We start from the raw sequence: 26,082 nt of genomic DNA on the forward strand, positions 1-26,082 counted from the left end.
CTAGAGTTCACCCCTTTCTAGAAAGCCACCAAAGAAGCTACTGTCCTTGTTGACTGAGCTGTAACCGTGCATGCAAATGGCTTACTATGGTGAGAATAACAAAAAGTAATAGCTTGAGATAACTGTGTAGAAATAGTCAGATCTGTTACAGGTTGTCCTTTCCACTAATGTTCTTAGGAAACAAACAGCTGGTCAACTTTCCCAAAAGGTTGAGTTTTGTCTAGGTGTTGTCTGAGCTGCCTGAGTGAAGAATCCTTTCTCCCCTGTTCTCTGGTTCAGGAAAGAAAACTGGGAGACTGATAGTCTGGTTTAAAGTAGGGCTGCGGATTAATTGTTGTTAACGTTTCCGATTAACCCATTGAAAATTTGTGTGATTACATTTTTTTAATGCAATACCTACATGCGTTATTTAATTCCCGGTTAATTTGAGTAACTAGTAAACATCTATGAACCTGTAGTATAAGCAAAAATATCTGGAAGTAATACAGATAATGAAGAGTTGATTATGGAACATAGAAAAGGTGTCACCGGTGCGTTATATAATTCCAGAATAATTTGACCTGGGTTCACGCTTTAAGTAAGCAGCACCAAATGAATCTGTCTATTGTAGTCGCAGGTCATCGGGGTCAAATTCACTTGATCGCTTCCCATGTTGTTTCTGGTCTTCCTTTTGTGAGTGATAAATGGAAGTTGGTTCAAAATGGAAACCAAGGTGAAAGAACAATTTTGAATGGAAAGTTTATTTTTAAAACTAGTGATACTGTGGTCTGCAAATTTTGCAGTAAATAGTTTAAATGTCATCGTAGCAATTCATTGCCACATCTGGACCCACATTTCAAAAATCTTTAATGCTTGCAAAAGGATAAAAGAGACCAGGTTTGACAAGAGCTAGAAGTTCTTGTGGAAAATTCTGATCAACATGATGAACATCAACAAGAAGAAGAACCACACAGAAAGTGAATGCAAATGCATGAACCTTCATCAGACTCTGAAGATGAGCCACTAATGCCTCTCTCCTCCTCCTCCTCTGAGAAAGCAGGTGTTGAGTGATACAGACTTGAAAAATAAATTGACATTGGCTCTAATCCACTGCAGTGGTGGAAGCTACATGAGGACAATTATCCAATCCTGGCTAATTTAGACAGAAAATATTTAGCATCCCCAGCCACTACTATCCCTCGTGAATGCTTGTTTTCGGTGTCTGGATATGTTGTCAGTAAAAAAGAACATCCCTTGAACCAAACAGTGTAAATAAACCGGTCGGCTTAAGCAAGTGTCTGAAAAAATAAAGCAAGTCACAACATCAGTGTCTTGTTTTATCTTATTTTTTATACAGCGTTAGAAGCAATCAAAATGCTAGAGTAATATGTTTGAAGGAAAAAAGTTTGATTGATACTCGGTTAATTTTACTTAAAAACTTTAATCAAGCGGTTATGATTAAATTTCTTTAATCGAACAGCAGCCTTAGTTTAAAGTAAGCTGAGATCACCTTCTCTTTCCTCTGCCTTCTGGTATTTACTCGTATATTCCCAACTGCGTTCTACGGTTAATAGTTAATCCTACTCTTTTTCCTTATTCCTTAGGGTTATTGCCAATATTTACAGAGCCAGCTAATTAAACAGCCACCATGTTGGATCACTCCAGAGGCCCTACCCCCTGCTTTAGCTGTAACTCTTCAAACTCTTGTTAACTTAAAGTATGTTCACCTCCTAGATTATTTAATTGTACACGTACTACCCTAGAAAAGGCTGTATGCACACCACCATGCTCAGGTAATCTTCCTTCTCTCCCCCTTTTCATAACTGCTGATACATCCAGGTTTGTTGTAGCCACGTGCTTATAGCCCATCATTTAGAGTCTAGATGTCCCCCTGATCCTCTCAGACAAAGCCATTGCCACACTCCTCTCTCAGATAGGACCTCTTCATTTCTGCTTCCCTCTCTGCCCCTGTTGTATGCCACAAATGTTGTCTTTTTTGTCCCTTGTTGCTCATCCTTAATTCTGGTGGCTGACAGTATCTTTGTCTTCATTTTTTCCCCTCTTCTCCCTTGCTCCTGCTGTTGCACCTCCACCTATCTGTGTGTCTTTTCCCACCATTCTACTACCATATTGCTGCTATTTCCCTTCCTCACTGCTGCTTTCTTTCTTTAGTGCCTTTCAACCTTTTCAGACCTTACCTTGACTTGCCTTCTGTGCATTGATTGTTTCTGTTGCGGTTACTCTGCAATGGGATCTACCCCACTCCATTCACTTCTGCTTCTCTCTGGGCACACTCCGCTCCCCTACCCTGCCCCCAGTTCACTCCGAGCTCACTCCGCTCCCTTACTTGGCCCCCGATTACCACCCATCCCCACTGTCTCTAGCTTTATAACCACAAAACCACACCCTCTTTTCATTACAGCCTGTTAACGCTACACACTAACCTCCCTCTCTGCATGCTCCTCTCCTCCCTGTTATTAATTATTCCACCTACATTCAACTGTTTCACTCCTCCTTCCAACTACCAAACCCCCTTTACTGCACTACAACTTACACCTGGTCAACTACTACCACTCCCTCTTATGCCATAACCTACCCCCATCACAACCTGTATACCAGCTATGCACACTACACCTAATTCATTACTCATTATTCTTCTATCTCCCTAATTTTCATATTCCCCACCCCTTCACACAACCTCTTCCCACCCCAAGAAAGAACCCATCTATTTAGCCTACATTTCTCCTCACCTCTGTCAATTCAATAACTGTCTCCTATTTAACAGAAAGATCCCTGTGACCTCTAAAACAAACCCCTCCTCTCATATTCCCTATCACTCCTTTATTCCCCTCACCTCAAATTCTAGGGCCTCTAAAGAACTACTATCCTTACTTCTTGACCTAATATCTGTCCTGCTTTCTGGGGGCATTCACCCTAATCCCAGACCCCCTGCCAGCCATAAGATCATCTCCACTCCACCTCCTTCACTCACTTCCCACAAGTCCCTCCTCTTAGCTACTCTTAATGCCCAAAGCCTCTGTAACAAACTACTCAACTTTCATGCATGGCTGTCGCATAACCACCCTGATATTCTGTCCATTTCCGAAACTCTGCTCAAGCCTCACCTAAACGACTTTGAAATAACCCCCCCCCCCAACTACAAAATTATTAGAAATGACATAACCAATAAGAAAGGAGGTGGTGTAACCATAGTTTTTTCCTCCTGTCTTAACAGGAATGCCCTATACCCCAACTCACCATAGCCAAAATAACCCTGGCCCTCCTAAAGATTAATAACATAAAAACATAGTCATAGCTGCCCTATACATTCTGCCTGGAAACAATATCTCCATCCTTGAAGATATTCTTTCTTGGTTCTCCGCAAATATTTGTAATGAAACAATCATTCTAGGAGATGTTAATATTAATTGGTCTTCTATACACTCAACCACTACCTCCCATAGTATAAACCTATATGGTTTCTCTCAATTAATTAACTTCCCTACCCGACCCACTAAAGACTACTCTTCAGGCACTATTCTGGATTGGATATTAGTCTCCCACCCCAACAACATCTCTGACAGTGGTGTCTTGCCCAACTCCCTAAGTGACCAACTACCTGCTTTTGCAATTCGCTCCCCTTCCCCCTAAAACTACAACATAACTCCATCACAACCTGCACCCTCACAAACTTTAATACTCAGTCCTTCTCAGACCGCTCAAAATAAATGAACTGGAACCCTCTGAAAATTCTTCCCCTCTACAGTGCTGTTACTTACGTCATTTCTTTGTTCATCAATGTATTAAATAGCTTTGCCCCTTTGAGAACTAAAAGAGTAACTATATTTTTAAATGTTAATCTACTAAGGTCTTATAACTTAATGTTTAACCTTTCTGTTTGAACTATTGATGTTCATCGTGTTTCACTGTTGCAGTCATTACACTTGGGTTATCCTGCTGGCAGGCTACCCGCAGTCGGCCTGAATTCCAAAGTCTTGGTCCGGCATTGGTTGCTCTCACCTCTTCCCTGATGTCAGTGCGCCAGGGGTATAAAAGATGCAGTCGGCGTCATTTTCTTTAGTCTTTCTTGGCGCGTGGTGCCCGAAGCAAAAGCAATTCGCAAGTGCTGGTCGGCCGACTCCTGAGATTTTTAGAGACTAATTTCAGATCCGAAGTCTTCATTAAAGCTAAGTACCCCATTGGGGAATCTTTTTTTTCTTGCTCCAGACCGATGTCAGAAAAAGTTAACAATTGTATTTCTTGTGGGAAGCAAATGCCTCCTAAGGATTTTCATTCTTACTGTATTCCTTGCCTAGGCCCTGATCACAATGTTGCTAGCTGTTGGTTTTGCGCTAGATTTAACCAACGCACTATTAAGCGTCTGTACGATTTTGCCTTTCATTACTTTGGCCGAAGATTCAATTAAATAATGCCATCAGAACAGCCAAACAACCGGAGTTTACAAAAAGCGCAAGGAAAAAGAAAAGGACAGGCATCCAAGGTCCAAAACCGACGAGGCTATCGCTAAGCCAGTCGCCGGTTCTTAATGAGGCGCTTTCGCAGCTCCTGATGCCTGCTGCCTCAGAGCCACAGGCTGTTGCCGACTCCCACATAGAGCCAACTAGGCCTCTGGATACTCAAGGTATTGGACACTCAGAAACTATCCCCTCAGATGGGTCCGGAGCCGCTGAGCAGGCATCGGCTTCTGAGGGTGTTTTCAGACCTACACAGTTATATGTTAAGCCAACCTCAGCTTCAAAGGCAAAGACTAAAGCAGCTCTAAAGACAAAGAAACAAGTACAGCATTCTCCTGGACAGACGTCCATGCCTAAAAAACAGATGCTCAAAATGGACGAAGACCTAATGACCTTGATCAGGGGTTCCCATCCCCCTCCTTATAAGAGGCCTAGGCAAGAGACAGAACATGAATCTTCAGATCAGGTTTCCATTTCCTCTGACCAGGAATACTCTCTTCCTCCCTATGAGGATTCTGATGCTGAATAATCTATCCCTTCTGCCTCTCCTCCTGAGGATTATTCTTTTGGGGAAACCCTGCATACCATGAGGGAGCACTTCCACTGGGAGAGCCAAGACTACTCAGAATCAAAGAAAAGGCTTAGAGATTTTCTTTTACTACCTCAGCACAGGCCTCTTGCTATTCCCCCTGTGGTAGACATTGTGGTTGATGTATTTTCAGAGTCCGGCCTTTTCCCCTGACTCTACCCCCTGCCCCTGTTAAACCAGACAGATACTTCAGGGTTCCGGATTCATTTCTTTATAAAAACCCTGCTGCTGACCCAGAAACCATTTCTCAGGGTCCCAAAGGGGTCAAGGCTTCAACTGCAAAAAACCCTATTCCCTTTGATAGGGATTCAAGGGCACTAGACAGATGGGGGGAAAAAAGGTTTACACTTCTGCTACTTTGGCTGTGAGGGCTTTAAACTGTCAATTTCATATGCTTAAATATCAGCAATACTTAATGTCACTGCTTAAACAGAAAATGTTGACTAATTCTGATTGTGCAGAAAATAAGGAAATGCAGGATTTATTGCATGCAACTGAACAAGTGGGAAATCATACATTGCAATGTGGTTTTGATTCTCTGGAGGCCTCTTGCAGGGCCGCAGTTACGGGTTCTGTCATTAGGAGGCATGCTTGGTTAAAGGAACAGAATCTGCCTAATCATGTTAAAGCAAAATTATTAGATGCTCCATTACAGCATGATACTTTATTTGGTGTTAAAGCAGAGGAGGTGTTGAAGAAAATGGAGGACAAGACGAAATCTATGCAAACAGTAAAGGATTTCTTACAGGTGCAGCCACCCAGATTTAGCAGGAACTGGCATACAAAAAACTGGTCCTTTCCAATGTCAGACAGGCTATAAAGAGGCAGGTACAGACGCCCCAGAGGCAGATCCCAGCCCCAGGGCTCATACAGGCCTAAACAGTAGGGCGCTTCTACCTTTAAAAGCGGAGAAGACAAATCACAGCCATACAGGTAACAGTCCCAATGACTTTCCTCTACCAGCACCAAGCACTTATCTTTTGGCAGCCCCCTTGGGGGGAAAACTAGCACTTTTTTCTCAAAATTGGCACAGGATCACCCAGGACAAATGGGTCTTGAATATAGTGTCCCAGGGTTACAGGTTCCACTTTCACACCCTGCCAAGGGCAAAAGGGTATGCCAGACCTGCCATACAATCAATGGGCAGAGGCGCACAAACAAGTTTCATCCCTCATGGACATGAGAGCCATCCAGCAAGTACCACAGCAAGTGCAGGGACAAAGATTTTACTCAAGGCTTTTCTTGGTACCCAGAAAGGACAAAACCTGGAGACTAATACTGGACCTGTCTATTCTAAACACTTTTCTGGACGTTCCAAAATGTTGATTCTGCAGCAGCTTCTGCCCATACTGGGCAAGAAGGCTTGGCTTGGCTTGTAACTTTGGACCTAAAAGAGGCATACCTGCATGTACCAATCAGACAGTCTTGCAGGAGATACCTCACATTCATAGCTGGCTCAATGCACTACCAATTCTGCGCCCAGGGTCTTCACAAAATGCCTGGCACCAGTAATTGCATTTTGCAGAGAAAGAGGAATTCAAATATATCCTTACTTGGACGACTGCCTTATTCAAGCAGAGAACAGGGACATTCTATTAAAACATCTGGTGTTTGTAAAAAGATTATTAATTTGACTAGGGTACACAGTAAACGAAAAGAAATCAAAACTAGTACCCTCTCAAGAGATAATATTCCTGGGTGCAAGCTTAAATATAACTGTCCAGATGGCTTATTTCACGCCAGACAAACAAAGGCAACTGACTTCTTACTTCAAAATGTTGGCAACAAAGACCCAGTTATCTGCAAGAAAAATTCTGCAGGCTTTTGGCTTCATGGCATCCTGCATTCTGCTAATTCCATATGCCAGACTGCATATGAGCAAACTACAGTGGTATCTAAAAAGTGTTTGGACTCAACATTGCCACAGCCTGGAAACATTAATTACCCTCCTTCCTTGCCTGCAACAGGAGTTTCGATGGTGGGCACAGGCCTGTCACCACAACAAAGGACAGCCATTCAACCAACCCACAGCCAGGCAGTCAATAACAACAGATGCATCAGATTATGCCTGGGGGGCCCACATGGCAGGAAAATGTATTCAGGGCACATGGCCCACAAGCCAAATGCATCTTCATATCAATCAAAAAGAGATGCTAGCTGTTCAAAATGCCCTGACAGCTTTCAAGGATCTACGTCATCCAGGACAACTACTGATAAGGACGGACAATGCTACAGTCATGTGGTACATAAACAAGCAGGGAGGCACACATTCCTACCCCCTCTGCAGACAAGCCATGACTTTGTGGGTCACAGCATTCACTTATCAAGTACACCTACAAGCACAATTCCTGCCAGGAAAGATAAATACTCTGGCAGATGAATTAAGCATAAACCTCACAGATCCCCATGACTGGAAACGGATCCATGTCTTCAGCATGATAACAAAGGAATGGGGATGCCCAGACATAGATCTATTTGCCTCCCCCCACAACTGCCAACTACAGAGATTCTGCACAAGGACTTATCACAAGCAAGCATGGAAAGTGGATGCTCTATCATTCAGCTGGGAAACCCTAACAGTTTATGCCTTTCCTCCTCTGCCTTTCCTCCCCAAGGTACTCCTAAAGGTCAAGAGAAGCCAAAAATGATTCTGATTGCCCCAGATTGGCCCCGCCAGCACTGGTACCCAATCCTAAAGAGCTTGTCTCAAGGCCCAGCCTGGACATTACCTCTAATTCCTCACTTACTGACCCAACAAAACAATTGGATCCTGCACAGCCAACTCAGTACCCCAAATCTGGCAGCATGGCGGATAATGTAGCCATTCAGAACACACCTCTCTCTGAAGCAGTGATGGATGTTATTTTGGAGGCCAGGAGGCCCAGTACCAGAAAATCTTATGCAGAAAAATTGAAGAGATTCTGTGTTTGGAATCAGGCACAAGGAATTGACACGTTTGTACCAAATATTCCTCAGATTTTACAATACCTAACTGAGATGCTGGACGAAGGCCTATCCTTTTCATCAATTAAAATCCATGCCTCTGCCATTTCATCTCATTACAATATGGAACCACCTATTTTTTCTCATCCATTGCTAAGGCAGTAACTCAGCGGGGCCAAAAATATAAGACCCCCAAGGAGAGCACCAATACCTGCATGGGACCTCAACTATGTCTTGGAAAAACTCACACTGCTGCCATTTGAGCCATCCAATACAGCTGAGATAAAGTTCTTATCATGGAAAACAGCTCTGCTCCTAGCAATAACATGTGCAAGACGAGTCTGAGTTACAGGCACTCATGGCTGTGGAACCTTTTATCATTTTCCATCCAGACAGGGTTTCTCTGAGGACGAACCCAACATTTATGCCTAAGGTAGTGTCCAGTGTGGCCCTTAACCAAACATTTGCCTACTTTTTATCCAAACCCTCAGAATAAGGGTGAGAGACTCCTACATTCTTTGGACATAGACAGCTATGCTTCTACTTGGACAGAACTAAAGCTTTCAGAAAGACTGAGCAACTCTTAGTGGCACATGCTGCAGGATCACAAGGAAAAGCTGTCTCTAAGCAGACTATTTCAAAATGGATAGGTCACTGCATTCGTTTCTGCTATGCACAACATAACAAATCAGTGCCTAAGGGCATTAGGCCACATTCAACCAGAGCAGCAGCCACTTCGGCAGCCTTCCTCAGAGGAGTACCAACCAAAGACATTTTAGAGGCTGCAACTTGCAGTTCAGTGCACACTTTTACCAAGCACTACCACTTACCTCTCTACTCTAAATCCAGAGCAGGCTTTGCCACTGCAGTTCTGCAGGGCCTTATAGCCCCTCCTAATCCTATTTAGATCCCGCCACCCAACCTCAGCTTTGGGATTCAACCCAAGTGTAATGACTGCAACAGTGAAACACGATGAACATACTACAGCTGTGTACCTACCATAAATGTAGATGTTCGAGAGTATTCACTGTTGCAGTCCAGGTTACCCTCCCACCATCCCCCTTTTCTTTGCTGGGACTTATCTGTAATTCTCTATCCTATACAACCTATGTGGTGTATTTGCTGTTAGATGAAGGAAATGTTTACTTTAGTGCATGCATATTTATTGGCATAATTTTTAGCCTAACATTGTGGAGGCACCTGACATCTGGGGCAAGAAAAACTGAAGAAAATGGTGTCGGCTGCATCTTTTATTCCCCTGGTGCACTGACGTCAGGGAAGAGGCGACAGCAACTGACACTGGACCAAGACTTTGGAATTCAGGCCGACTGCGGGTAGCCTGCCAGCAGGATAACCCAAGATAACCCAAGTGAAATGACTGCAACAGTGAATACACTCGAATATCTACATTTATGGTAGGTACACAACTGTACTTTTTTCTGTTGTAACATTTAAATGTAATGTCTTGGAGCTTTTCTCCCCGGGACTCCACTGAAAACAGGCTCTTTATGGCTTCCCCGGTCATCAAACTTAAATAAATAAAAACTGCCCCATGGCTCTCCAAAGATACTAAAACGCTTATGCACATCCATGATAAATTGTGGAAACTCCACCAAAAGCTCAAAACCCCACAATCTCGTAACAAATATAAACGACTGCATAACATAGTTAAAAAAAAAACATATTGCCATAAATCCTACTACTCAAACTCCAAAATAATTATAAATCCAACCCCAAGAAATTTTGGAGCAGTATCACTGCCCTCCTTTAATCCTGGCAGAAAAGACGACCCTTGCCCTAACCCTAGCACTTCAGATCATACCATAGCCATTAACTTTAACTCCTTCTTCCTTGACTCTATAGCCAAGCTCACCACATCTTTCCCTAAGAATTCTCTCACAACTTCAACTGTCTCCGCCAACCCTTCTCCTTCTGCCACCAATACCACCCAACCCCCTCCCTTCTCCCTTAAACCCATCCCTGTTAACACTGTAAAAAAACTTCTCAATAAATTAAAACCATACTCTAATGCGCTTGACAACTTGCCATCAAACTTTCTAAAGTTAGCTGCAGACGGCATAGACCTAGACATAGACCATCTCTATTCTCATTTACCATTCCATCCAAGAATCCTATCTACCCCTCCTCTGGAAAAAAAGCCTTCATAATTCTCCTACACAAAAGAAGCAACAACACTGACATCCCCCAATTTCTGCCCCATAGCCATCCTCACCCTTATCTCAAAAATCCTTGAAAATTGTATTCACCTACAGCTCTTATCGTACCTCTTAGAGAATAATCTCCTGACCCCTACACAACATGGTTTTAGACCCAACCACAGTACCACCACAGCCCTCTTATCGTTCCTTGACATTATCAACCATGCCTGAGACTCTGGTAATGTTGTGGCCTTCCTTTTCTAAGACCTAGCCGAAGCCTTCAATACCATTTCCCATACCAGACTATTGTCAAAGCTCTTGCACCTTAATCTCTCCTCCCCAACTATCAATTGGTTTTCCAGTTACCTCTCAAATAGGCAACAGGCTGTTAAATGGAACAACTGTACCTCTTCCTACCTTGACACTCTCACAGGTGTGCCCCAAGTTTCTACCCTAGGCCCTTTTATTATTCATTATCTTCATTAAGGACTTCCATCCTTGCATCCCAAATGCTAAACTTGTCCAATATGCAGACGACTCTACTATCATCTGCTCTGCTGAATCTTTCCCTAAGCTCAGGCAAGTAACTCAGACCACCTTTAGTAGCACCAAGGTTTAGATGCTAAACTACCATGTAGCCCTTAACGCATCCAAAACCAAAGTTATGGTTTTTAACCCATCTAAAAACTTCACTATAGACAAACTCTTTCTCTATAAAAAGCTAAAACATAACCCATTTGAAGTAGTCCCCCACACTAAGCTGCTTGGAGTTCTTATTGATGAACATCTAAGGTTTGACATTCACCTTCAAACATAAAACTCACCAGAAACTCGGCATGCTGTACCGCCACAACTAGCCTCTATCTAATCTCTTCAACTAGCCTCACTACCACTTACCTCTTCCCCTCTCTCATGTACAGGGCACCTATCCTTACCAACCTTCAAGCCGCTCTTAAAGCTAACTGGCATCCTGCTACAGTAAAATCTCCAAGTTTGCTACAAGCTCCAAGTCATCCTGTCACCACTGTGACTCCTTACACTCTCTGAATTGGCTAGAGCTCCCCAACTGTCTCACTTTCATTCACCCCTCTATTGCCCATAAACTCCTCTTCAGGCCTTCTCAGTGCCTCTCCCTCTCCTCAATCCTTGCTATGCACCTTCCTGACTGATCTCTCAGATCCAATAAACAGAACCTTCTTGAAGTGTATAAACCCTGTCGTACTCCTTGCCAATTTCTATTATCCTTCTCACTAGCATGGAAATGTAACTTACTTCCTTCCCACATACAAAAACTACCCAGAACCTTTCTACCTTCAAGACCCTACTCCACACTTATCTCTCTTCTATGTGGGAGTGCTCCTGCTCCCACCTCTCATAAACTTCTTACTATATCCACAATACACTCAAACATATAATCTCAAAATTCTAGCTATCCCTCCTGTTCTCCTGCTTCTGTCTCTTACAACTATCTCTCAATGGTTCAAAAATCTATGGCACCCATTACAGTCCTGCTGTTTTTATATTGTGTAAAAATGTGTAATAAGTCTGTTATTGTTGACGCTACAATTTCTTGTATTAATATTGTGTTAATTGCTGATATTTTTTGTGTGTGTGCAATAAGCTTTTCTCCCCGGGCCTCCATTGAGAAAGGGCGCACTCTGGCCCAATGGACTTTCCCGGTTAAACTACAAATAAATAAATAAATAAAATGACTTCTTCCCTACATGGTTATAATAAGTTTCTCAGTGTTTTAGATACTGTACAGGTAGCAATTTGGCTTGACACTAGTTATTTGTCTACAGTAAACATGCTGTTGGGCTTCCATGCTCAAAGAACTGAAGAACCTCTTAACCCCATATGCTAATCTGAACTCACTCCGCTCATCTAGCAAACTGCTGGTTACCCTAACCAAATCTAATAACCTAGCTGGTGACTCCCTCTTCTCAAACTCCATAGGTAAACACTGGAATCGACTTCCTACCGAACTTACTTCCATTCCATCTACTATTCTGTTTAAACAAAAACTCAGAACATACCTCAGAAGCCACTGGATGTGTCCCTGCTCTAATCCTGACTAAATGTTGATTCCCCTCTTAACCCTCTTTTCTCACCCTATTCTGTTGTGCCTCCTCCTTTCTCCCCTAATCTTCCTTCCACCCTACATACTTCTCTCATACATCTCTCCTCCTTATTGGCTATGACTCTTTTCCAGTAAACTTGTATCTCTTTTAACTCTACTCTCTCTCTCTATTGTTGTTTCTCTTTCCTCCTTGGTCTTCCACTTTCTCTACTTGCTGTTAAAATAAGCAATAATGTTCAATATGAGGTTATTTAGATTGTCCAGAAAGTTAAACTCCTTTCCTTTTTAGTAACAATGTACATTTCTCTTTCCTTGGTCTTACATTTTTTTTTTTTTTTTCTTGTTTTAAACTATGTAATAATATTCATTATGATGTCATTTAGATTGTCTAGAAATGTTTAAGTCCTATTCTTGTTTGGGTAACAATATTCATTGTCTAAGTCCTACCAGCCTGTAATCTGTTAATTGAGCTCATGATATATCTCTGATCTCTATATGTGGAGCTTTTCTCCCCGGACCTCTACTGAAAATGGAAATATATCCAGCTAGACTAGCCCGGTTAACAAATGTAAAATAAATAAATAAAATAATAAAATAAGAAAAAGAGCACACAGTAATGCTGGATTTATATGTACCAACTCTCTCTCTCCATCTTCAGAGGTGTGAGACTAGCATTAATCTGAGCAGTTTGAAAAATCCAGCCAGAAAGAAGGAAATATAAGATGAGCAAACTGCAAATTTTGATCTACCTTTGTAGTGACCTCTCATTTTAGATGACTGCTACAGTTTACACTGTTGTATTTTTCTTTGCATTATAATGTAATATTCTGTTAGATGGCATTTGCCTGACATGTATAGTGAGTCGTTTGATTCCATTAGTAACCCCAGGGGTATCACTGAATTATTTTCCAATATGGAACTAGAATGTTTCTAAATATTTCTATAAGACATAGTCATGTGGCATGGAAGGCTTCAGATCAGTTACCACTTTTGAAACTAAAAGGTATTCTGCACAGTGAAAATTCATCATGTTTCTGTTAACAGGGTTCATCAAGAACCAGCGACTGGTTAATTAACAACCCTTTGCAAATAACATTGAGCTTTCATCAGCTCATGATCAGAAATTGCCTTCTCTGCAGTTTGAAATGCCCACACTTCAACAGTGACATCATAAGAGCCATCCTTTAGACTAAAATGAGTAAATAAATCCATTCACTTGTTTCTTGAAAGAAATCTGTATTGCACACACAGGGAAGAGACATTTCTATAAAACATCACTTTTTCAAAGGGCAAACTTAGTTTCAAACAGTACATCTTTGTGAAAATGTCTGTTTGCCTTAAAAGCATATGAACTAGGTGAAAATCAGCTGATACCAGCAAATCTGCTCTCCTATGTCCATGGTACAGGACCTTCCATAGGCAAAAGTCTACAGTCTGTCTAGCCGAGCAGAACTCTTTAGTCTGTGTAGCTGGAACGACTCTGAGCAGCATCCCACAACATGAACAGCCTGTGACAAAGTTTACCATTGAGGAGACAGCAATTAATTTCTTGGATTCTATTTCTGAGTGGTGCTATGCGATACTTTTGGATTGTTTCTTCTATAGGCCAGAACTTGTCCTTCATCTGTAGGAGGTAATAGCAGAATTCTTTGGAACCGTAAACCTAGCAGGACAGGTTTAATGTCACAGTTCTGAGACACAGGTTAGACATTTGGACACACAGCATCTTTGTTGGTAAGAACTCTCAAAATGAGATCCATTTTGTGGTGTGGCAAGCCTCAGTGAAAGAAGACACAACAAGTGTGCTGACTGTGATTCCAAAGAGCAGAGTGATAACATGTGACAAGAGGCACAATAGCTGTCTAGGAGTATGTCACTTGGAAGGTACTTTTGGTAAATGCAAAAAAGTGAAGACTGTTTGCCGAAACTAGTTTTGCCTTTTTCTTCACTGTTGTGCGTCCTTGGAGTTGGTATATGCAAGTTTGGGGGGTGCAGGGGGGCTTGCCCCCCCCCCCGTAAAAAAAAAAAATCACTGTAATGTTCACTGAAGGTAGTTCGGCAAATGGTTTGACAACATAAATCCTAGCTGTCCAAAGCATAAACTGGATTCTTCTGCGTAGTACAGCAGTTACATGGGTAGAATTAATGTGAGCAGTCATATGCTAAAAAAAACTGAGTCTGTCAGAGAGGTCATCCATCCATCCATCCATCCCCAACCCCCACCCCCCTTTCCCATTTTTTTTGCACATGAGGTCAGGGTATCACTTCAACAGCGACAGTCGGCTAGAGCCAAGGTTTACACCACCAGGTGGCTAGCCCTGCTGCTGTAATTCATCTACATCACACTCTCACACAGACACAGACACAGACACAGACACAGACACACACACACACCCCTATGGCCAGTTTAGAGTGTCCAGTCCACTTACTGCATGTCTTTAGAATGTGGGAGGAAATCTGAGCACTCGGAAGAAACCCACATGAACACAGGGAGGACATGCAGATTCCATACAGAAGGCATCCCAGCCGAGAATCGAACCGGGGAACTTGTTGCTGTGAGGCAACAACACTATTCACTGTGCCATCCCTGTATATATATTTGCTATTTGCTAGTTGTATCCCTGTTCAGCTTTTCCCTTATAAACAAAAAGTGTGGCAGTACACCATGTCCTTCATTGCATTGTGTGAAGCTGTTTGAGTGGGAAATGTACTCTTGTAAAAACTACCACCATATATCCAGTGAAAACACTGACTTTCATTTTTGATAGGCATTTATCAAAGTTCAAAACAAAAGCTAAAAGTGAGAATAAAAGAGAAGTTTGTCAAGTTTGCTGTGCGATAGCTTTAGTCGCATTCAATATCACTGCTGTAGATTGAAAAAGGAATTCACATTGAATGTGTTTCTGAAATTTGCCACTATTCAAACTGGTACAGAGTTTTGTATGTTAAGGGATTATTTTAAGAGTATAACCCCAAAAAAGACTGTGGCAGATAAGATGCCAGAGTGGTCCTTCTCAGAAAAAAAAAAACAAATGAAAAAGTAAATTAAAATATTTTTAATTTGAGAGTGTGTGCATAATCACTAGGGCAGTTTTTACTAAGTGTGGAACAAGTCCCCCCTCACTCACACACACACACACACACACACACACACACACACACACACACACACAAACACGCAGGGCATTTTTGATCCATAAGAGGATATAACTGTAATGTTTATTTTAGTCTCAAGTTGTATCCCATTGAAACTGCATTTCTAGTATAGTATGACAGTTTGCAAAATTTAATGATGTTCCATTTGTGTAAAGAAGGGGGGAACACAATGTATCAGAATTTAACTGAGTTGGCTTAGCATTAGAAATGGAAATATGTACATTTATCAGTATAAACTGTATCAGTTACCCCCCCCCCCAAAAAAAAACCCCATTAATTATAATAGGCAAAATTACAACTCGGTTTCAAGACTTCACAGCTGACATCTAATGGTCCCTGTGATGTATTTAGGGTTTTAGTATGTAGCAAATGAGGGCTCATACAGACCATAATGTTTGAAGTTGTATTGTATTAAATTTTCGTAAGAGGCATGCTTGACTTTATTTCAGGGTTGCTAATATATCATATGTCTGGGACATAGCTGTACTTTGCTGGCGTTACATCAGAACTGAAAAGCATATGCATGCATCTCCTTAAAATGCCACCACCAAAATTCCTTGTAGTCACCTGGGTTAAAATAAGCCTGTTTTCTTCCATCATTGAACTTCTTGTTGTGCTGAAGGCTGAAATGGCAGTGTAAGTACATTGCCTGCCTACACGTTCAAGCGTATTTCTTATACTTTTATGAAAAAATTAGATTTAGAGAAATAAACTGCAGAACAACTTACAAGGCAAGAAACTTTAATATGCAACAAAATAAAAAGAGATAAAAAGGTTAGTGCTTTCACATCTCACAGGTTGCTTCATCAAACAATTTAAACAGATGAGAGCATTTGTATATATATAGCTTTCAGGTTATCTAATTAATACTTAAAGAAAGACACAGAAAATGAATACATGTACATACCTAAAAAACACATGGAAATACCTAAAAAACACACAGAAATCACTAATGTACTAATAATTTATCAAAATAGTATAAAAAAGTATAAAATGTGTGCTTATAAAAATGTTAAAATATTAAAAATTATCTTGTGAAAGATTAAAATAGTGTATCTGTCTGTGTTTTAGGGGGCGTGCTTTTAAAAAAGGTTGTAGTGAAGACATATTATTCAAACCTGGAGGTTTCTCTGCATTTAGCAGGAGAATCCACCTTTGCTCAGCAGCCTCTGTTCGATTTTCTAAATCACCTCCTCTAAGAGTATTATCAATAACCTGCAGAACTAAAAACTTGAAAGTATGTGAAAAGTCTGTCTGCATAACATGGGTTGCTAAAGTATGGTTTCTTTTTTGTTCTTAATGTCTCTGTTGTGTTCTAAAATTCTGTCTTTAAAGGGTTAGTTTTGCCCACATAGTATGCATGACATTTAGAACAAAATGAGAAATAAACAATGTTTTCAGTTTTGCAGTCTGCATAATGGTGCAATGAAATGTTAGTGACAGGAAGGGTGTGTATAAAAAGCATTGCTATAAATATATTTACATGCTGAGCAATTTCTACATGAAAAGGTTCCTGTTCTCGTAGAAATGGATTTAGTAAAATAAGTGAGTTTTACAAAGATGTTGCTTCAAAGACTCATTGTTTCTGAATGAAAAAGAGGGGGTAAAGCCAGTTTTGTTCTCAATATTTGGAATATCGCGTAGGATATTCCAGTTCTTCTTGATTATGTCACAGTAGGAGTCAGTGTCACTGGAATATTGTAGGACTACCCTGAACGTTTCAGACGTACTGGAAAGAGATGTAGATGAATGTACTTGTTCTCTGGTGGTGTCAAAATATGGTTTACATTTACTTACCCCGGGATTCATGAAGCTCGGCGCAAGGCCGGCGTTAGGCTTGCGCCGACCCTGCAGTGTGAAGATGGTGCAGTAGCGCCAAATGCATAGTAATGAAGGCGCGCTGCCGACACAGCCACGTGTACAGGAAAGGAGCATGAGTGCATAGGGCGTGTCGAAGTTCCGCACGGAGGCATGGAAATGGCAGCTGTCTATGTGCAACCTAAAATGCTTGCATATAACAAGTTGCAAGATAGTAACCACGTCAGTGTCCCTGGATACTGAAACGTATGCAGAGCATGCAAGAAAGTACCTGCGAACACAAAGTGACGAAGCAAACACAGATGCACGGTAGGGAATAACTGGTCCCTATCCTGCGAACAAATGACATGGAAGACCGTGTGGCCGTAGTCCAACACAGTGTAGATAGCCATACCAAGTGGAAGTGAAACGCATCATATGTTAGCGATCCGCCAGTAGGTACGTCCAGCCCAATGGTGAGGGTCACCAGCTGACCCATAATGTGAGGGAGGGTACACAGCTGGGCAGATGTGTCTATAACAAAATACACGAGAAATGTAGATATCTAGCGACCGTATGTCCGAATTATATCCCACAAGGCATGTAATAGTCGCATACAAAAGGTATGTCCATATTTCACATACCAAATGTGATAGGAAATAGAATAAGCATGTAAACGAAACAGAAGGAGCATACAAACAGCCACAACAATAAGGACACATGTAGGCTGAAAGGAACAGTATTATCCATACAGTCGACTAGGATTACCACCTGTCCCACTTTGCGAGTGACAGTCCCTCTTTGGGCAGTTGTGTCCTGACAAAAACCTGTAACAATGGCAAATGTCCTGAGATTACAGGACAAAATTATTCCCTATACATTATGTAATAGTTGCATTAAACAGGTTTTCTGTATCTAAATTACATAAATGTTATAAGAAACAGAATAAGCAACTGAACTGCTACAAGAATAAGCTTTTATGTAGGCAAGAAGCCTAAGTTCTATCCTGTGCACTGACCGTGGGTATGTGTCGGCCTGTAAAATGTGATGTGTACCAAAAATGTCCCACTTTGGCCAATTGAAAAGGTGGCAACTCTACCGTCGACTGTGGGGAGGCGTTGTCCACTACAGTCGGATATGTGTACGGAATATATCCCATCCTGAACATAGGAAAAGGTGGCATCCTACCAATGAGTACAACAGGCCGCCAAAATCCGGAAGTCAGCGGTACAAGCCGAACTTGTCAGGATATGTCACAATCGAACGGGTAGTACCCGGGTATACCAAACATGTAATGAAAGTGAAGTATGGGCATGTACCTATGTGTGTGAGGTATAGCATGTGGAAAGCAAACATGGCAGGGTAATCCACACAACCATACAGGTACCAGACACATGTAGGGTATTCAATGTGTTACTCTGGACGTGTCATGGGCCAACAACCAAAGCAGTGATGTATGGGGTGTGAGGAATCAGTGTGTGTGGGGTGGATGAGTAATGGTACAATCCTCCAAGGCGATACTGTGTCGTATGCAGAATAGGTGAACTGGAGGTGTATGAGGGAGCAGCGGGTGAAGCTGAGAGAAACACAAACACATGTATAAACAGCTGAAATACAAGCAGACAGACCATATTGTAGAACACAATCCCACAAACAGATGAATATTGAAATGTGCGATACAAATGTATAGATATGTCACTGGCACATACCCACAGATTGGTCCTGATGGAACTGGCCATAAATGCAACACACCTGGATGGAACTGGCCATAACAAATGCAACACACCTGGATGCATAATGGACTACCCAGCAACCCCTCCACATCACACAACCCGTTCCGTACCTGAACGTCCACCAAATCCAGCCGTACTTGGCCTACTGGTTTGGTGCAACCACAGCTACACATAGTGACCACTACGCATATGTAGTAGGTAGTGTCACCCTAGGCAGTTGCAGGATTGCACACGACCTCCGCACATTTTCATAACTCCAAAATGATGTTCGGTATTCCTCTTGTTGTGGATCGGTACAATTTTTTGATATCCCTCATGGGATACGTAACCTCTGTAAACATTAGAACGGAAGACGCGAAGTCCAGTCCTGTAGATATCTGGACAGATGTTGGAATGTGCATTAGAGGTGCACGACACTGTCCAGCCCTAAGTGGTCATGCATAACCTACTACCCAGGATCAAACACTTGCCCGTGACGCACGTGTCCCGACACGAATAAGCAGAAATATCTTGCACACATTCGCATAGTGGCAAATAGTATAAGGGTGATGAAGGTACTGACGTAAACAGGATAACCCTGATCTACTGTGTGAGGGACACTTAATGTGTGTGTAGGTGTGACCAACCATATCTGTCAACCTCCGAGAACAAGATATCTGGACAAAGCCGTGAAAAAAGTATACGTGTCAACCCCTGAGAGCAAGATATCTGGACAAAGCCGTGAATACACTGCTGCTTTCCAAACCATTGCCCGGAAAGTACCAGTGTGCCAAATCTGCAAGTTCTACTCTTTAAACATGGATATAGGTGTCCTTTGCAGGACTCCAAAAAGTGGCCCACTACAGGCACCGTCCTATAATGATTGAAGCAAAGGAAATCACATCTGCAGCTACAATATAGCTGTACATGCAACAGTAGCTTGTGCAAGGGTAATAACACATGGGTTGACAGAATGTATGACATATGTCCCGATACGCGGAGAGTGGATAGTGCTTGGAAGTGTCTTCATACTTTATTATCGCTCACATTAAATATGTCTTATGACTACTGTGGAGGGGTGTCGGGTATGGGAATCATGGGTATGCAATAATGGGCCTAGGTTCACAGGTGTTGGTTGGCACAGATTTATCAGGTCCGCCCCGTGGGAGTAATTTAATATTCCTATGTGAGTATAGCACATGCCTATACCTTCCAAAAATGAAGAACCCATCTACTGGATGTTGTGTAAACCATTGGGGGAAGACATAGGGACTTATATCAGTGTCATGTAAGCGATTATCATCGGCGCATACGTCTGAATAAGATGGTAACCATACCTCTCAACCTTTCAGAATAAGACATCTGGACAAAGGCATATTTAAATAAGTACAAATAGGGACTATTTTAAATATTCCTCTGACAAAGTTAGAATGTTGATAGAATAATGGATAATTCATTAGTATGAATGTTTTGAGGGTTATTAGTTATAAACTACTAATGTCTGTCATTGTCTAACCTCACAGTCCTTAATGACCTGCCACTAATTTACCAGAAAGGCACAATATTATAAAAAAAAGGAACAACATTATAAGTCTAAGTTCGGGACATTTACCCAAAATGTGTACAGTTGAGAGGTATGAAGGTAACCCTGTCCTAAATAAATGTACAGAACAAGTGATATCAGTTGGACAGGTGTGAAGAAGGACGTGATGACAAATGACAAAACAGGTATAAGTCAAAAGCATGTACCTCGATAAATGTGAATGAATACTTATGCCCTGTGATAGTCAATGTGGAAGGTTAATAGAATCAAAATAAATGTGTCCCTCAGGGTGTTATGCAGTGTCCCCGATACAGTGTTCAGTCTCCCACACTCGCATGCGAGTTCTGCCACTGACGGAAAGCGCAAATACCGGCGAACACATAAGGTAGATGATAGCATAATATGTTTTGATTAGCACCTGCTCGCTTTTGTGAGGAACACATCACTCTTGGCGGGTGTGTCCTGCAAAAGGAATGTAATGGCATCTGGCCTGTGATTTCTTCTTGTGTGTAGTGGTGTAATAGAATGATATATCTTGTATCAGAAACAGATGCATGTTATAGGAAACAGTATTATCGACTATACTACTACAAGAAAAATCTGAAGGTATGAAAAGTGCTGAAGTAGTCAGTTTAGTATTGACCGCAGGTATGTGTTGACATGTCAAATGTCACAGCTGTATATATAGTACCTATAGGGCTGTCACCGTTACAAATGATGAAAGTGGGAGCTGCTCTGTAGAAATGTCAGACGTAGCAGGTCAAAACATACCTACAGCCATGCGTACTCCACAAATAGACATATTAGCACACAGCAAAGCTTAGGCCAGGAGTCATGGAGCCCTGGCTGGCGTGTACGAGTAGAGGAAGAGTAGAGCAGGGCAAGATGTCTGACGAGCTATTCAGCAATATCCTGTAGGGGCGTGTAAGACAGCCCCTAAAACGAACGTTGCACGGACAATGTTAGGATATGCAAATTATCCCATTTGTAGGTGAAAGCTATGCAAATGATGTAAATCTGCAATACATGAAACAGTACGCTGTCTGTGCAAGAGGAGAGTTATGTGCAGAAATGTACTCTGATGTTAACCGAGTTACGTTCTGCAAGTAGCTAAACGGAGCAATGTCAGCTGCAAATAAAGGATGAATTCAGTTGAAGAAGCATGCAAATGGCCAAATATAAGGCCAGTGGCATATTTTTCCATTGAAAATGAATAAAACTCTATTTGTCCTCCCACGATCTCCGGTGTGTAAGCATAGCGCAGCAGCACGAAAACACGCTGCGCTTTTAAAACAAGAAAAATATTTAAAATACACACACAAATTGTAATTTTAGTTAACAGTTAGTTCGCCATGCAGGTGAATGGCAAGCTAAAGACAAGATGGCTACTGAGTACTGGTTGCTATGTGTGGAAGCACTCTGTCAGAGATGTAACCAAGCATTAGTAGGCAATCTGATGCAATTGAGGCTGAGGATAGTGAATCACAATTTGTCATGCCATATGGGCCAAGCCACTACAGTGGAAGAGTAGGTTAAGGGGACTATCAGAGTAGAGGATAGGTGACATCATGAGTGTGTATGTATAAAACACTGTAATCCTATCGGAGCAATGTGTCACATGTTTGCTGTCAGTTACTCATCAATGGAAGAGGCGTGTTATGATTTATCCTAGGTACAGTCAGAAAACTGACGGTGTATGCCATGGATATCACTGAAGTTTCTTGCAAACCTGCTGACAGTGTGCTCGCACCTGTGCGCGCACCTGTAAGCCCGAGTAAGCATGTGTGCGCGCGTGTCAGCCCGTGTGCGCGCGTTGAAGAATGAGTAAGCTAGTGTAAGAATGTTGAAGCCCGTGTAATGTCATGTAAGCCAGTGTACGCGTTTGTAAGCATGTATAAATCTGTACTACACACATCACACACGTACTGCACACTCTGAAACACATGCTGCCAATACTACACGTCAGTCAAATGGCACATGGATGGATAATAAATCTTCAGAACCAACAGTGTTGTTAACTATACTACATTGATGGTCATAGCTGCAATGCATCATGCCTGCTTACATACACCTAGAAGGATATCACACTTTGTGTTAACATTTTAACATTAATACAGTGCTATAAAGCCACCCTGTGCATAAGCACCATGCTAGTCTGTTCCTGCATCAGTGTTACACATTACAGGTGCTGGCACAGGTGTCATCATGTGCACAGGGTATGGTGTTTCTTTTCCAGAGCCTGTCATTGAGCCATCCAATCAACATGTAAGTATGTGTGTGTGTGAGGGACAACAGTGTTTGCATGGCCCAATGTTGATGGAATGTGTGTGTGTGTGTGTGTGTATGTGTTAGCCCTAGCTGTTTGTTTCATGTGTGTGTGTGTCTGCATGTACTCAGTTTCAGCATGTGTCAGTCATATACAGGAGGTTGTGGGACAGTCACAGACCGTACCTGCCAGGCTGTACAGATCGCCATTACTGGCCATGGACACCCCTCCATGCATTCAACAATATTCCAGTTTTGCACCTGTCAATGTATACACATACATTCTTGGGATCTGTATCACAACCTGTGGATAAACGGGAGTCAGTAATGTTAACCTGATTTGCATAGTAGTGTCAGTTAATACATAGTTATATAAGCCATACTCATCCACCAAAGTAATAACCACTGCTGACTGTTGCTGAGATGTGCACATGACCGTTTAAAGGTGCTGTACTATCATTGTTGTCAATGTCCCTTGTAATACCCAGCAACAAAATAACTGGTCACTACACAACTATAACCCTGGATCACTACAGCACACAGTATGTGCACTATCACAGAACCATAGCAGATTTACATACATCAAAGGTGTTCACGTACAGGTAATGCAGTACATTCAGTAGTGCTAATATCCACATGCATATCAATATCTATCTACATTACATATATAGAAATAGATATATACACACACACACACACACACACACACACACACACACACTTGACAGGGTTGGGATCAGACCACAGACCTAACTACCTTATCACACTACAGCATTATGCATGTACAGAACGCACTACCGTGATTACTAGATCACAGCATTCACACAGGCATACGTGTAGCTTGCTGGCATCAGCATCAAAGGCAAAGACAGTGTACGGGTTCTATGGAGAGTGAATAGTGTAAAAGCAATGTACTGTTGTCATGCAGTGGGAAACTCTCACACATACACACACACACACACACACACACACACACACACACACACACACACACACACACACACGTGGCAGGATTGGGATTAGAACACAGACCTAACTACCTTATCACACTACAGCATTATGCATTTACAGAATGCGCTAACGAGATTACTGAACATAGAGCTCCCAGAGGCATACTTCTAGGTGGGTGACATCATCTGCAAAGGCAAAGACGTCGATAGGGAATGTATGTGGTGTGAGGCATCTAAAAGCATTACCGTGCCCCAGGCAGCTGGAAACACACACACACACACACACACACACACACACACACTTGGCAGGGCTGGGAGTCGAACGTACACCTAACTACCTTATCACACCACCGCAATACGCATTTAGAGAACGCGCTACTGAGATTACTGAACACAGCACTCCCAGAGGCATACTTCTAGGTGGATGACATCATCCACAAAGGCAAAGACGCCGATAGGGAATGTATGTGGTGTGAGGCATCTAAAAGCATTACTGTGTCCCCAGGCAGCTGGAAACACACACACACACTTGGCAGGGCTGGGAGTCGAACATACACCTAACTACCTTATCACACTACAGCATTACGCATTTACAGAACACGCTACCGAGATTACTGAACACAGCACTCCCAGAGACATACTTCTAGGTGGGTGACATCTTCCACAAAGGCAAGGACGCCGATAGGGAATGTATAGAGAGTGAGCAGTCTGAAAGCATATTACTGTCCCAAGGTAGACTTAGACAAACACATGGCAGTGGTGTGATCGGGGCAACTAAATATCTACGGAGCACTACAACAACACTACATAGATACGGGACGTGCCACAGACAGTACACCCTGCAAGACAGTCATCCAGTGTCTTCAATGTAGGCATCCATCGTGATGTTGAAAATGGGCATCTGTTGCCTGGATGTCCACCATCGCTATAAGTGGCCATGCCCATACACAGAGGCACACCACCGACACAAGGTGTCACTGGCCATGCCCATACGCTTAGTGTCACACGTCCGTTTGTAATGTACTGTGTGTCCATCTACACAACTGCATACTGGGCATGCTCACACACTTAGCAGTTGCAAAGGGCCGTCCTGCATGCACACGGATTCTAAACACATAAGGGCGCAGTTTGGAATGTACTGTGTGTCCAACTACAGAACGGTGTACTGGGCATGCTCACACACTTAGCAGTTGCAAAGGGCCATCTTGCATGCACATGGATACTAAACACGGAAGGGCACAGTATGATATTACTGTCCCCACGTACATGAAGGCCACTCACATGTATTGACCAGTATACACTCAGGAGCCATCACAGATGTCTCAGGTGCAGATCACAGAGGTACACACCGCAGTCTACAATGTAGCCCTCAGACATCACCATGTCATTGGACCAGCAATACATCAACACAACACCGTGTGACTCATGACCAGTGGACTGTACATAGGTGTACAGCAACTGTGCAGACTACACATGTACCGACAGGGTTCTGTCATGTGTTATGCATTGCAATGATACCATTGTACTTAACCAGGTCAGCTCTACACATAACAGGGGCCCTGGGTCTTACACAGCTGTGACAGATGACTGTTGCTGTACACCAACAAACACATGTTTGGATATGTCATACATGTAATTGCAGTGGATATGTGCATGGACCACACACACAACACATATGTACATAGCATAGCTCTTGCTGTCCTCCGTGCAGACAAGTGGCTACAACAATCATACACATGCAAATGGAAGGTGGGTCCATGGCTGTTGAATGCCAGCAGTACATGTGGAAGCAGTGTTGACCGAGGAGACATTCCCTCTGTACTAGTTACCCATGACACCCATCATATCATACAACAGTCCAGGTGTTATGTATGTCAACACACATGTCCATCGATTGCAATGCATACAAACATGGCTACATGACAGGCATGTAGGACCAACACATGTACAAACTGTAGTGTGCATGCAGCTGCCATGCATGTGCAGTAGCTGATGTAAGTAACTCATCTGTGCCTAACTACAACATGCAGTTGCAATGCAGCCCCATCATTGACACCTGTATATGGTGACCTACTGACAGTATGGTAGGATGTACATCAGGTATGGATGGATGTGTGTACGTAAAGTGGTGATCCACCTGTGTAGATGGATGTTCGCCGGGTACAGCTCACAGGTGTGTCGCACGCCATCATACCATTACATGTGCAAACAGTACGCTATGTTACTGTTACCTGATGGTGAAGACATAAAACCTACACAGCGGTCAGGTGTTACCGACTGTACGTCACTTGACACCTGTAACACTTACATCCTCCCATGTGCATATAGCAGCACAATTGCTGGACATAGCGTTGGTACACATAATGCGGCCAATACTGCTGCATGTCTGTCAGACTTATCATCATATAGCAGGTGTATCATTCACAGTACTGCC

The 26,082-nt window shown here is 42.4% G+C and overlaps 1 protein-coding gene across 2 annotated transcripts in view; it reads left to right on the plus strand.

Annotated features, from left to right (window-relative positions):
* SNX17 (sorting nexin 17) overlaps positions 1-26,082 on the plus strand; it is a 1,062,675-nt gene that overhangs the window by 486,712 nt on the left and 549,881 nt on the right. The window lies entirely within an intron of this gene.

This window comes from Protopterus annectens, chromosome 2.part0 (assembly GCF_019279795.1).
Source record: "Protopterus annectens isolate FY-2018-M chromosome 2.part0, PAN1.0, whole genome shotgun sequence".
Classification (NCBI taxonomy): Eukaryota; Metazoa; Chordata; order Ceratodontiformes; family Protopteridae; genus Protopterus; species Protopterus annectens.